Below are 13,939 nucleotides of genomic sequence, written 5' to 3' on the forward strand. Positions count from 1 at the left end.
GGCTGGGCAGCGCATCACAGACAAATAAAAACCGAGCGAAACTTTCAAACTGACTCACACCTCTGTAGCTATTAGGGGGTGTGCCCGAGTGTGTGCTGTTGCTGTGGCAACCTCACCCACACCACGGGGTGACGGGTGACGTATGGGCAAGGTGCCAGGATGACGCACTGTAGGGGAGAAGGGGGGAAGGGAAAGAGGGGTTCCTTCGCTTCAGCACCGAAAGCTGCCACTTGAAATGGCTTCCAAAAAATACGCTGTTGTAGGCTGAAGGGTTGCTGATCTTAAAGGTAGCATCTGTAGCACTGAGGGTGTGGAGTCAGACCTCTCCAGGAGACCATGGGGACAGGGAAAACTTGGAGTTTTCAGTTATCGTATCTATATGGCAGCAATCAAGATGAAAATAAATTTTCCAAAGACAAAAATCCAATATGACTCCACTTTTAATTCTCCTGTATTTTCCCGTAATTAATTTATAGTCATGAGTTACAAATTGCAGAAATTACCATTGCTTTGGTGGTATTTTAATGTTATTTAAGTTTAAGCGTAAAATATGAGTATTTAACTATGGGTTTCAAGTCCGTGAAGATCTAACCAGAAAAAGGCTTTCTGATAAATGGGGAAATATGATTTTCATTCATCATTCTTACAATTTATATACTGTCCACAAGACAGTAATGTTTTTGCAGGTATTGCAAGAACCTAATAAAAAAGCAGTAAGTACAACCAGAGAGCCTGTAAGGATGAAACAAAACTCCCTGATATTCATAATTATCATAATGCTTAATATCTGTGTAGCTGTTTTTATTACCATCTCTTTTATTCCCATTAGTTGAAATAGAGAAATGGATTTTTACAGACCCTGTGGAAGAAGTCTGCACTTTTAACAAGTTCTTTGCAGGAGCGACTGGAATAAGGTGCTGCTTCAGGTGAAACCACAGTCCCAGCCTGGCTTGAAAGCATGTAAGCCTGATCCTCACACCAAACCAGAAGAAACACGGCGCCATGGCAGGAACCCAGAGGCTTTAATTGCGCAATGAAGCCAAATCCAATCGGTTATTATAGACATCACGAATCAGCCCAGGGCATTAACAGGGGAGTTAATGACCAGCTGGGTTTAGTACCTCTTCGTGTTTTCATTGGGTCATGAAAACATCACAAAATGCCCTAGACTATAATTTCTGATCAGGATTGCTTAATGAGTTACACAGCTACACAAAGGCTTCAGCAGAAGATAAGCCACATCCATCTTTTCCTTTGCTCTCCTGTTCTCCACTTAAACAGCCGTAGTGTGAATAGGTACACTACCTCACTTCCAGAAAAATTATGCTCTTTTTCTTCAAGTTCAGTCAAATAGTATTATCTGCTGTGTGACAGCTGGCTTACCTGTTCCTCAGTATCTGTTCATTTCTTCCCTTTTATAAAGAATATTTTTACTATTTGTGCATAGCTACTCCATTTTCTCTTGTGTTTTGACACCTAGAAGAGGCACAGCTGTGTAGAGCAAGGAATCCTGCATTAGTCATCTGAATGACTTCTGCAAAGATGGAAGAGCCTAAAGCCTCAAGTAAATTATTTGCCAGTCTTCCTCACACCTACCCACTTTATCTGTTACTCAGGTTGTTAAGCAAAAAGCAAACAAAGCGTTGAGCAAATTCTAAGAAATGAGTGGGTTTTCTGAGTGATCAAATTCTGCACAGAAACTGTATCTAAAATCAATAGACAAACCCATTTTTTACTGATCTAGTCCAATTCCCACATTTGGAAATGATGAAGGGGTGGAATCTGGAGGTGAAAAGTTTTATAGCTAGAAGCAGCACTGGAAAAAGAAGAAAAATATTAATTTTTTTCTACCTGTAAATAAGCCAGATAGAGTAGAGCTAGTTCTTTCTAGCATCACAAGCATCTGTCAGTGGCAAACACTCTGAATGCCCAACATATGACACAAATGCGTAAGATACTCATCAGTGCTTCAAATTCCCAGGCAACTGCTACAACATAGTTATTAACTGTCAAAGTGGACATTGGCAAAACTATAAAAATAGGATGGTCCTTCTTCTCACCATCTCCTGTGGGCTTCCTTACTGGAGGTGGCACTTTCTTGCCCTTCTTCCCATTCAGTGACCCTGTTTGCTGAATGCTGAGGCACTTCTAAGAGGCAACAAGTACATGTTCGTGGCTTTCTGCCCCTGAGGTTTTTTTCTTTTCTATAAAATAGCATGACCCCACTCTTCTAATTTTCAAACTTCATCTTACTTGAGCCCTTGCTGGACTGTATTTCATTGGAGAATGCTGATAAAATACCATAGCTTGTTATTTTTTAGAGGAAATATTATTAAATATTAATTTAATGCACTGAAATCAACCCAGGATTTAATTTTCACTTTTCAAATGCCCCCTGTGTCAAGAGCAACAATTCCAGAAATTATCATTATTTTGGTGAAAGTCTGGTGAAAGAAAGATATCTGCAGCTTTCACAAAGCAGTTTAGCACACACCAGACCCACCTGAGCAGAAAAGCAATTGCATAGTGTGGTGAGTGATCTTTAATCCACATTGGGTCAGGAAATCTGGAAAAGGTGAGAGTGCTCAAAAAGGGAGCAGACCAAAGCAGCTGTCTTATTTTTTGTATGAAGAGGAAGAACATATGATTCAATCAAAGTACTATTGATCCACAGTGTACTGCGGTGTGGTAAACACTACAATGTATAAGTGTCCTGCTGTTTTCTTTTCAGATGATAGGGAAGCTGATAGATGATTCTGTCTGGAATCTGGATAGGATAGTGCCACGCACCTATATACAGAAGCAGCAAGAGGGAGTGTAAACCCTGTGCAATATATCACAAGCTTCTAGATATAGACAGAACTATTAACCTTTAAGGTTAGAAGAAATTGTTTGCATCAGTGTTAGATTCTGTTAACTAGAATGCCTGGCATACTTGTTCACATCTTCATTTTTCAAAGGAAAGACAGATTTGAAAGCTGAATAATTTCCACATAGCCCCAAAATTTAAAATGATCAAATCCACCACCACCAAAAAAGACTGCTAAAGCACACAACAGTCCACATGAGATGAATCGCTGTTACATAAAACACAGGTCAAATTTCCATTAACAAACCAAAGATTATATAATGCATTGCAAGTTATTTACCACATTAAAGTGATGAAGCCTGGCCTTCTGCAAATTTTCTGGGTTTTGCTTCCTAACCTTTCCTATGGGATATATTTGAACTCGCCCCATATAACCTATGATGGTACCCACCCTGGAGAAGAGATAGAAGTGCTATGCTAGATCAGAAAGAAGTTAGATGAACATGTTCAGCTGACTGTTGCCAAATAAAAAGTATAAAAATTTTGCTTCCTTTCCTCAAGATTGGCATTAATTTGTCTCTCCTATCCCAATTACAGGACAGTAATTAACTTTGCCCCCACTAAAAGGAACTTTAGAGATGCATGCATGGACAGACAGAGAAGCAGGCAGGAAGATTAACACAAGGATAGACAGGGTGACTGCATAACCTTTATTTCTTAATTAAGTTGGGATAATTTAATATAATCATCTAATAAGAGGAGTAGCTAGAGAGACAATCTGCAGACCTTCTATGATATAGTTAAGAAAGAGAGGGTGCTTTTTTAATGTGGTCAGAAAAAAGTCAAGATAGCCATTAAGGAGCAGTGAGCCCCAGACCTTAGAGACCTCTAGAAATGTCAGTCTGCACTTGCCAGTGTGGAGCTTCACAGGGAAGGTCCTGAATAAGGTTTGTCTTCGTAAAGGCCATAGTAAACTCAGATTAAGACTTTCTAGACACACATGAAGAATGCCAAGTGAGTGATGTTGAGGACATGCATTGCAGATGGGAGACATAAACAGGATAAATAAGAGCTCTGTCTAAACAGAGTGGGGAAAATGTATGAAACATATTTATACCAATTTGACACATACCTTTTCATGGACAAGATATGGTCAAGATAAAATTCCTGGTTAATCTTTATACAATTTTTACAGCATAAATTAGAAGACTAGTGGAAAGAATCTCAATGCTTTGTATCAGTTTAAAGCATGATCATACTGGTTGGCTACACTCCTCCACCTGAGTGAAAAACCTATTTATCTCCCCAGGATAAGTACTGGCTAAGGACGCCAGCCAGGCTTTAAATCAGCTGGCATAGTCTGTGTTGGATTCTCTGGCTACAAACTTGGGACATAGCCTATTTTAAAGAATAAAGCTGCCAACAGACTTTGAAAAGCCCTAGGGGACAGTGGCTGTCTGGAATCCCTGCACTGTGCTCCACAGCAAGAACTACGGCTTTTATCACATTGTCACAAGAATTGAATCAATTTTTACAGAGTTGTTTTTGGGCATTTTTTATTACTTTTTTTTTAATATAGAAACATAGCAAACATAAAAGCAATGGAAAATCCATACTGTCTACACAGAACATACAAAATAGGAAAGAAGATGAACATGAAAGTAGTCTTCTATTTGAACCAGAAAATCTATTGAGGCCTCCTTTTTCAGTGTAAATGTCTGAATTTGGATTCAACATGTCATCCACTCATTTCGGTAATACAAGGCTAATTCAGACTTACTTACTGTCCAATAACATGCTATAAATGCAGCTTTGATGAGACATTTGCATTTTGCTTGCACATATGCTGGAACACAAATATACCACATGCAAAACCACAAATGGAGAACAGAGAATAAAGTGATGATTTACCCTAATTGCTAGGATTTTTTTTTTCTGCCCCAATATCATTTTATAGGTGAAGCCAAATAAACACACAAGAAACGTATGGATTAGGTATGCTGAAAATATGTCCATTGCTCAGATTCAGATTTTAGCAGCAGTGAAATCTGATTCTAGATTGCAGTCTGATACAGTAATGGAAACATCATGTAATGACACACAAGCCAGCAGAAGCTGTGCTCTGAGGACAGCAAGTAGGAGGGGTGGCTGGCTGCTCCACTTAGCTTGCATTTGATCATCATCTGCATTTGGATAATCCAAATGGGTTGGTTTGTAATACTGATTTTGCGGAGTCAGAAATCACAGCACTCCACATTAGTTTATTCTGCAGGAATAGTACTTAAATCATGACATCTCAATTTCTAAAGACTTCAGAAACAATTTTCTAGTCCTAATATAAGATAGCCCAGGCCTGGCTCCAAAAGCTAAGGCTGACTGGGGATAAGAGGCACCTCTCAATGTTGTGCCCACATTACAGGGTGTGACAGAAACTGGCTTACAGCTTTTCCCAAATAGTCAGTGGGTTGTCAGTGATTTGCATCTCATTGAAAGGCTGAGTGCCACTTGGGGGATGATCAGGCATCTAAGGCAGGGGCTAGAGACTACGACACTGTAGGCAAGTTGGATTTAGGGCTGAGAGAACAAGCAATTGAAATTGTTGATGGACTCACGAGCTACAGAGGAGGGGGTTGTTTTTCCCAGAGCATTTATTTATTTCTGGGAACATGTACCTTAAGGGATTTTTACAAAGAGCTACTTCAAACCATTTGTTGTATCACATAGTAGATGGAAATGAGACCCTGAATGAAGCAGATTCTTGTCAGCTATTGTCTGAGTGTTTCTAAACACGACATTTTTCTTAACACCATGCACTTTTTTCTAATACAGCAACAGAGCTTGCCCTAATTAGTCAAAATTATTGCTGTAATATTGGGAGTTCTGTAGAGTTCAATTTACTTAATTTCAATTGATCTTAACCAGGTGGAAGAGGATTGGCTTAGAAAAGCCACAGTCCCTGAGCAGTCCATTATTCCAGCCAAAAGACAGGCTGGTTAATCTAGTTCTCCTTGGACTATCTAACTAAGCAAGTTAGACTTAGGAAGACACACCAAAGGGAAAAAACATTTCTCCAGCATAAATCTCACTAGCAAATACTGCAGATCTAAGTGTTTCCAAACACCCTGATTAACTTCATGCGGAGCACAAATCAAGTTACTCCACTATGGCATGTTGATGAAGAAAACAATACTTGGTTGCCTTTGGATCTCTGATCATAAAGACAGGTCAAAACAAATATGGATTATTACATATGGCATTAGCCATATTACCAAGATATGCCATGTACTAACATACCTGGAGCTTTCCAGATATAATGGATATTTTGTACAGGGAAGTACTTTAATTTTTCATGCCACCTTTTTAGCATTTCATTCCTGAAGACACACTTCATTAGGTTTGAAAGAAGCCTTTGAATACTTGGAGTCTGCTCTGTTGAAGTCATCAGTGTTAGGTTACCTAAATTACAATCTTAATTCCAATTCAACTGCATTCACCCAATGTGAGGAGCTGTCTCAAGACTTGGAAAGGCAGAATGATCATATCCATTACAGACTAAAGGACTGGAAGGGAACAGTGAATACCAAGGTGGTTTTAAATCAGTATTCTGAGATTTAATCCAGGCAGTATCAGGAAGTATTATCTGGTTACCTGTGTACCTTACTGTGCATCACCAGCATCATACCACAGTGCCTGTGCTTTTGAGCAGACTAGAAACAAGAGACTTTGCTGGGTGATAAGGGTAGCTAACTATGTCTCAGTGATGGTGATCTGAGCCAAGACCCATCAAATCCAGAAGCTTCATTCAGGATTGCTGGCTGGGCTGGAATCAGAATCAGCTGACTAACTTAAAGAACAGGAAGTATTACTATTTTTCCCCATTCTGTATAATATGCTACAGGAACACTATCAGGCTTCTTCCATTTCCCATGACAGTATCATAGCACCTTTGGAAAAGTTCAAGGAAGATCAAGGCCTTTTGTGTCAGACCCAACTACTTCCTTGCTCAGGAACCTTAAATGTTTTTCAAAGAGATTGCTCTCACACATCTGACTTGGGTAATCTGCCTGGGGAAATCATGTGGGTACTGATGTAGTGGGCCATCGCAGAAGGATGCCGGCATGATGTGCAAGATATGAAAACACAGGTGTGGTGGGTTGATCCTGGCTGGATGCCAGGTGCCCACCAAAGCGGCTCTATTGCTCCCCTCCTCAACTGGACAGGGGAGAGAAAATATAACGAAAAACTTGTGGGTCAAGATAAGGAGAGGGAGAGGTCACTCAGCAATTACCATCACAGGCAAAACAGACTTGACTTGGGGAAAATCAGTTGAACTTATTACCAGTCAAATCAGAGTAGGATAATGAGAGATAAAAACTACATCTTAAAACCCCTTTCCCCCACCCCTCCCTTCTTCCCAGGCTCAACTTCACTCCCAGTTTTCTCTACCTCTTCCCCCTGAGCAGCACAGGGGGACGGGGAATGGGGGTTGTGGTCAGTCCATCACACGTTGTCTCTGCTGCTCCTTCCTCCTCAGGGGAGGACTCCTCACACTCTTCCCCTGCTCCAGCATGGGGTCCATCCCACAGCAGACAGACCTCCACAAACTTCTCCAACGTGGGTCCTTCCCACGGGCTGCAGTTCATGAACTGCTCCAGTGTGGGTCCCTTCCACGGGGTGCAGTCCTCCAGGAGCAGACTGCTCCAGCCTGGGTCCCCCACGGGGTCACAAGTCCTGCCAGCAAACCTGCTCCAGCGTGGGCTCCTCTCTCCACGGGGCCACAGGTCCTGCCAGGAGCCTGCTCCAGCACGGGCTTCCCACAGGGTCACAACCTCCTTCGGGCACATCCCCCTGCTCTGGCGAGGGGTCCTCCCCGGGCTGCAGGTGGAGATCTGCTCCACCATGGACCTCCCTGGGCTGCAGGGGCACAGCTGCCTCACCATGGGCTGCACCAGGGGCTGCAGGGGAATCTCTGCTCCGGTGCCTGGAGCACCTCCTCCCCCTTCTTCTCCACTGACCTTGGTGTCTGTGGAGTCGTTCCTCTTGCATATTCTCACTCCTCACTCCAGCTGCAGTTTGTGTCCCCTTTGTTTTTTTCCCCCCTTCTTAAATATGTTATCTGAGAGGCGCTACCACTGTCGCTGATGGGCTCAGCCTTGGCCAGCAGCGGGTCCATCTTGGAGCCAGCTGGCATTGGCTCTATCGGACATAGGGGAAGCTTCTAGCAGCTTCTCGCAGCAGCCACCCGTGTAGGCCCCCTACTACCAAAACCTTGACACGCAAACCCAATAAATTAGGACAACTCAAGAAATCACCTGTATCATATTGCCCCAAACAGCCACCAAGCTTCAACACTTTAATCCTACTGTAATATAGCAGACCATTTAGATGACAGAAGAACGGTGGACAACTCTGAGTAACTAGCCTGCATTAAGCCTGACAGAGAATTACTCAGTCCTAAAGAGAAACAGAGCATGGACTTGCCAGAGTGTTTCACTGGTGTATGTGGTTTTTCTTCTAAAATCAGAAGGTAATCTGCCTGGGGGTCACTGGGGCGATGGTAAGGGAAAAGAGGCTACTGCAGTGCGGAGGTTTGGTTTGTGTGTTGAAGGAGGGGCTGGACTGAGCCAGAGGATGTAGGACTTTGAACCGGAAAAGAGCTGAACTCAATCACAAGAGTCCGGGCCAATTCAGCAGTGCCGTTGTTGGACTGTTCATACAACAGAAATCATAGTTTAGCTCTAAGCAAGGCTGTAAAACAAACACGCATCAGTGACTAAGGATAGGGTTGTTTTCTGCTCAGGTTAGAGAAAATTAACGAGTGGGTGTGCATACAAGACTGGAAGCAATCAAGTTAGTGCAGCTTACTGAGTTACTACTAATCAGTTTTGATTGCATTAGCTGACACACATGAACTCTTAGCTTGTTTCAAATAGAAATAAAATGTATTACCTTGAACTGCTCTTAAGCAGCAGACATTTGATTGCTTGCTTGGCCCTGCCCCATATGCTTAAGTGTTGAGAACAGATATGATTTTGTTACTTCCGGAGAATAAGAATACGTGACCTTCCAAGTGAATCTCCTACTGATGCAGGCTGAAAGATTTCGTCTCTAAAAGAAATGAGAGCAGAGCTACTGAGAACAGCACCTACTCAAGGTAACTTCCCAGCCTGAGCAAGCTTGCTTTCAGCCAGGCACCGGAAGATTACCTCATTCAAGGTTTAGAAAAACGGGTCCCCTAACCAAATTCAAAGGCCCCTAAATGTATGTATATAAGAAGAATCAAGAAGACTTCAAGAAGAACAAGGTAAAACCATCAAAATTTCAGTTTGTCCATTTTCAGAGAACGAACTCTACAGCTATTTTGCTTCAAGCACCCATTATTTCCAGAAGAGGGAAAAAAAAACCCTGACAAATTGAAAGTGTTTGAAGGGGAAGTCACATTTTTAACAACTGAGAGTTGTATTTGGAAAATGATGAGGTTTTAGCATTCGGACATAAACCCAGTAATGATTCTGTATTGTCTGAACATAAGATAAAATCAATTTGCATTTCATCAAAAAAAATCCTGATTCAACAACCCTATAAAGGCATATTAAAACACCTTAGAATCTCCTGAATTAAAAAGCAGATCAAAAGAAACCTTCTCAATGCAAAAATATTCTCTTTTTGTTTACAACATAACTAATTTCCCAATCAACAAATGAAGTTAGTGCAAACTTACTATTTAAATGTAAGCAAACTGGATATTACTGAGTTCTTTGTTTTGGATTCCATTTGTAAAATATCCCAAGCAACTGGAACTGGAAGGGACACAATTGTCTTTTTTCAAAATGTTTTTGTTTATAACTCAAAAAAAAGATTGTGACTTACTAATTACTTAGCTTAATTTAAGCTGCAACCTAGAGATTTCTTCAATTTAAAAGATCTTAAGAACAAAAAAGCAAAACCCAATGAAGCAAAATATTGGCTATTTTTCCTAAAGCCATGTACGTACATTTCTTTCCATGGATTCCACGGACAAATAAATGTCTCAAGCAATTTAATATATTTTTTCATTAAAAATTTTTTCTGAGCTGAAACACACATAGAAAATGCATCTTAAAAGATTTTTTTTTTAAAGCAGGCTGGACTTTGAAGTTTAATTGGCTCTCTTCAGCCAGTAATATCTGTGATATAGTAATCACAGATTTGGAGAAAAGAATCCCATAAATCATGAGGAGTTTCAACAGCAGTTTATGTGGAAAGACAGACAATTATTTCTAATTTGTTAAAATGAGGTGCAATTACTCTGCTCAGTAACTGCATGTCTTTTCTGCTCTCCTAAACTCTTGGCCAGAACCTTTCAGGGAAAAGGTTTTTTTCTATGTAACTTCAGATGCATACTCACCAGGTCTTCCTGGCTCAGAAATAGAGGAATAAGCTGTATCACTAGCAATTTGGCTTCCTGTTCTGGATGAGAAAATATATCCTCAATTCATTATTTTATTGGCGTATTAAAGGCTCGGGTGACCCTTATTAGCTGTCCAGGTTTGTCATCTTTGTCTGCCATTATTTTAAAGTACATTCCCTTTATGAATCTGATCCAGATTGAATACAATGCAATTTTTTTAAAAGCTGAGCAGGCTGTTGAGAACTGGGAAACATGTATGTGAGTTTAACTCAAAAATTCTCTTCTCTGGCAGTTGTTCCACATGCCAGTTAAAGGGATATTTGAGTCCATTTGCAGCTTCAGGTCAGGACTAGACCTGCCAGTCACTGACAAATAAGGGAACTCCCTACCTTGGAATTTCCCTTTATTTAAGGTAATTTTTGCAGCCAGAATAATTCTGTTATTCTTTATTCTTTGCAAAATTACAGATTATATTGGCTTTATTTTGTAAAAAAATACCCCCACAAATTAAAAATCCCACAACTATTTCCCCAGCTATTGAAGAAGGGGATAATTCATCCTGACAAATAACCCAAATCTCTGCATGTCAGTATCCATGTTTATCAGATAACAAAGGATCTTTTTGTTCCAAAGTAATCCACATTTGGGTTTTATTATTCAAAGAGAGGATTTTGGTTTTTTTTTTTTTTGTGAACGTGGAGCTGAGGTTTACAGACACATTCAAATACAGTCTACAAAGCAGCACATCCTCTAGGCGAAGGCAGGATAATACTGTAGTTGTAGAGAAAAAATCCTGCAGTAAATTGCATCCTCCTGACATTTGTTTTACCAGGGAAAGAAGCAGGGGGATGCTACTATCTACAGAACGTATTTGCAGAATAGCAGTAGGCTGGCCAGCGTGGGGAATGGGTGTACTGGTGGCCATTTGGCCATTTAGCAGATTACCACGCCAATGACCCTGCGGTTCCCTACAGTCAGTGCTCCCTGGCTAGGTTCTGGTGCTTAAAAAATGGAAGCAAGATTTAATAGAAATTAGCAGATTTTGTGTAATTGTACTAATTAGAGCTTATATTAATATTTCACCTGATTGAGGAAACAGTGCTGAGCCTCTCTAAAGCAGCCCATAAAACTCCCCACACCCGCTACTTTTTTACTGGGTGAGGTTCAGTTGGCCAAGTCCTGGAAAGACCAGGATGCTGCTGCCAAGCTGTGTTCTGTGACCTTGTGGAAACGGGGAAAGGGTAGACTTAAGCAGTGCTCATTGCCACACACCTTTTCCCTGAGATACATACAGAAGACATAGTGGAGCTCAGACAGACTTCTGTACCGACAGTATCTTGGTCCTCTGGTCTGGTCTGCTATGCTCTGGTCTGCTTCTTCAGGATGACAGGGGGACTACACATGCTTTTCTGCCTTTAGAGCGGCAGTTAAAACATGCGCTCTGCCTTAGCTAGTGGACTGTTTATTGGCTTCTTTCTAGTATTCATGAGAGTGCTGATTTCACTGAGGAATCAATTTCTTAACATGGTTAGAGACTTGTTTTTAGCTAAAATGGAGATTCTCTACAAATTTGATCTCATGCCCCATTAATCAGAGCAGTGATCCCTTAGCAAGAAAGATAAAAAGTGTTACCACTGCTGCCTCTGTCTGCATTTGCAAGCTCTGGGCAGCAACAGCAGTTCAAACAGGTGAGTATTAAGTAATCAGGCCACCTCTGCAAGACATACACATTCAGAGTTCCCTGCTTCACTGATGCCTTCAAGTGTAAACCTGACAATTCTTCCAGTACAACACTGATGGCTCCTCTCATCTTTCAGCTGGCTTCTGTTCCCTTTTTTCCAAGTGTTGCAACTGTGCTGTTGGGGACTTTTTTTCCAATTTTCCATTCTTCATTCTCCTTCTTTTAAAAATTGTTTTCCTGTCTGTCATCACAGATCCTGCCCTACTGTAGTTCCTCATATTGGCTCACTGATCCTCGCTGGCTTGCTCATTCACTTTTCTCTTTCTCCTCCAGATGCTCATCTCTGCTGAAAATCCCGTAGCCAGGCTTCACAACGCATCTGTGCTCTTCTGCCTTGGATGTTGCATCTTCCTGTCTAAACCACCTGCCTCTCCAGTTCACAACCTTGAATGGCTTTTTCTCATCTCCTCATACAATCTCCATGTTCTGCTTTTTTTTTCCTCTCTAGGACCATGCTATTTCTTCCAAGAGATAATTGAAAAAATGTTACCGACTCCCACTCCTTGTTATTTGTTTTTCCTTTCTAACCATACAGCTGCTTTTTCTGCCTCTTTCAGTGCCACAACTGCACCCACATCTGTCCCACTAACCTTCTCTCACCTGAGCAGCCTTGCACTCATTCTGTCTTTTATTCTTTTCCTTAGCTAATCTGGCTCCTCACTTTAAAATATAGTCTCTCTGATTTTAAAAAACTTTCCACTTCCCCCTTGTCTGCCCTTGTTTCCATTACTTTCCATCTCAACTCACTGAATGAAACTCCCTTTGGTTGCTCTGTGAGGTTTACCACTTTGGGTATAGGGACTTATGTTGTACCTTCTGCTGGGGATAGTTTCTGACTGTATTAGTCTCTTGGTTATCATCTTACGCTTCGACTTAAGAGTTGTTTGTGGCAGAGCCCATATTTTCATCTTGGGTTTGCAAAGAATTGAGCATCACTGTGTTCCCTTCCTTGGCTGGAGCTCAGAGCTGCAGTGCAAATAATAAATAATGACAGAATGATGAATTCTGTACTTTAGCACTGCCATCCACTGGCTGTCTTTGATCACGACACTCCATATTTGACTAAAATCTTAAAGTTTTGTTTTTGTTTCATCTGCTGCTACTGAAGTGGAATGTATTATTGTAAGCACACTATCTGAGATTAATGGAAATGCCAGAAATCTTTATGCTATATTCCTTCCAAATAAAAGATGTATGCCTTTTGCTTTCTATTTTGCTTTACAAAGTGAAATACCGAGCTTGGTAACACAAGTACTGAAGAATCAGGGGATTCTAGGTTAAACTGTTATGTACAATTAATTCATCTGCATTACCTGAATGATGTGTATGTTTTGTAATATATTTTGCTCATGCTTAAGAAACGTGCAATACTTAAAATTAAGCATGTAGACAGATGCAAAAGGAAAATAGGATAATTTGGAATTAATCTAAAATTCATGTGATACTTCCCCTGACAACTCTTCCAGCCTCCACCTCATTTAGGAATGTCCTGAACTGGAGTGGTTTCTCTATTTTAATAATCTTCAGTGGGTTTCCTTTCCATAAGCATATCCATATATAAAGAGCTTTGTGGTATTTTTTCTTTACTTTTTTTTCCTTGCTATTTTACCTTTTTAAACTCTCCCTCTTTCATTCCTTGGTCTTCTTTTGCTTAATTTCTATGAAATAACCAAGGTTATTACAACTAGGCTTACTGATATATGACTAGTGTTCCATGGTTAAACAACTTGCCTTTTACGTTTCCCTAAGTGCTCCCATCCTAAACAGTAGCAGGAATATTTACCTTCTTGGTACAACAGCTCCTCTGTGACAGGAGACTGTGAAAATCTATCCAGATGTGAGGACAAATAAATTTTATATGCAGGTGTGTTTTAAGAAAATTTTGAAAGGAAGAAGAGATACAAATATCCAAAGGAAAAAGCGTGCTCAGTGTTTCAGTAATTCAGTTGTTTATCCAGTTTACTGCCATGTGCTGAAATTGTAGGAAACCCAGAAGTGG

General features: G+C 40.7%; 1 protein-coding gene across 5 annotated transcripts in view; it reads right to left on the reverse strand.

The window, feature by feature from the left end:
- Nucleotides 1-13,939, reverse strand: part of PDE4D (phosphodiesterase 4D) — a 424,494-nt gene that overhangs the window by 114,330 nt on the left and 296,225 nt on the right. The gene's annotated exons all lie outside the window — the stretch shown is intronic.

Source organism: Pelecanus crispus, chromosome Z, assembly GCF_030463565.1.
Source record: "Pelecanus crispus isolate bPelCri1 chromosome Z, bPelCri1.pri, whole genome shotgun sequence".
Lineage (NCBI taxonomy): Eukaryota > Metazoa > Chordata > Aves > Pelecaniformes > Pelecanidae > Pelecanus > Pelecanus crispus.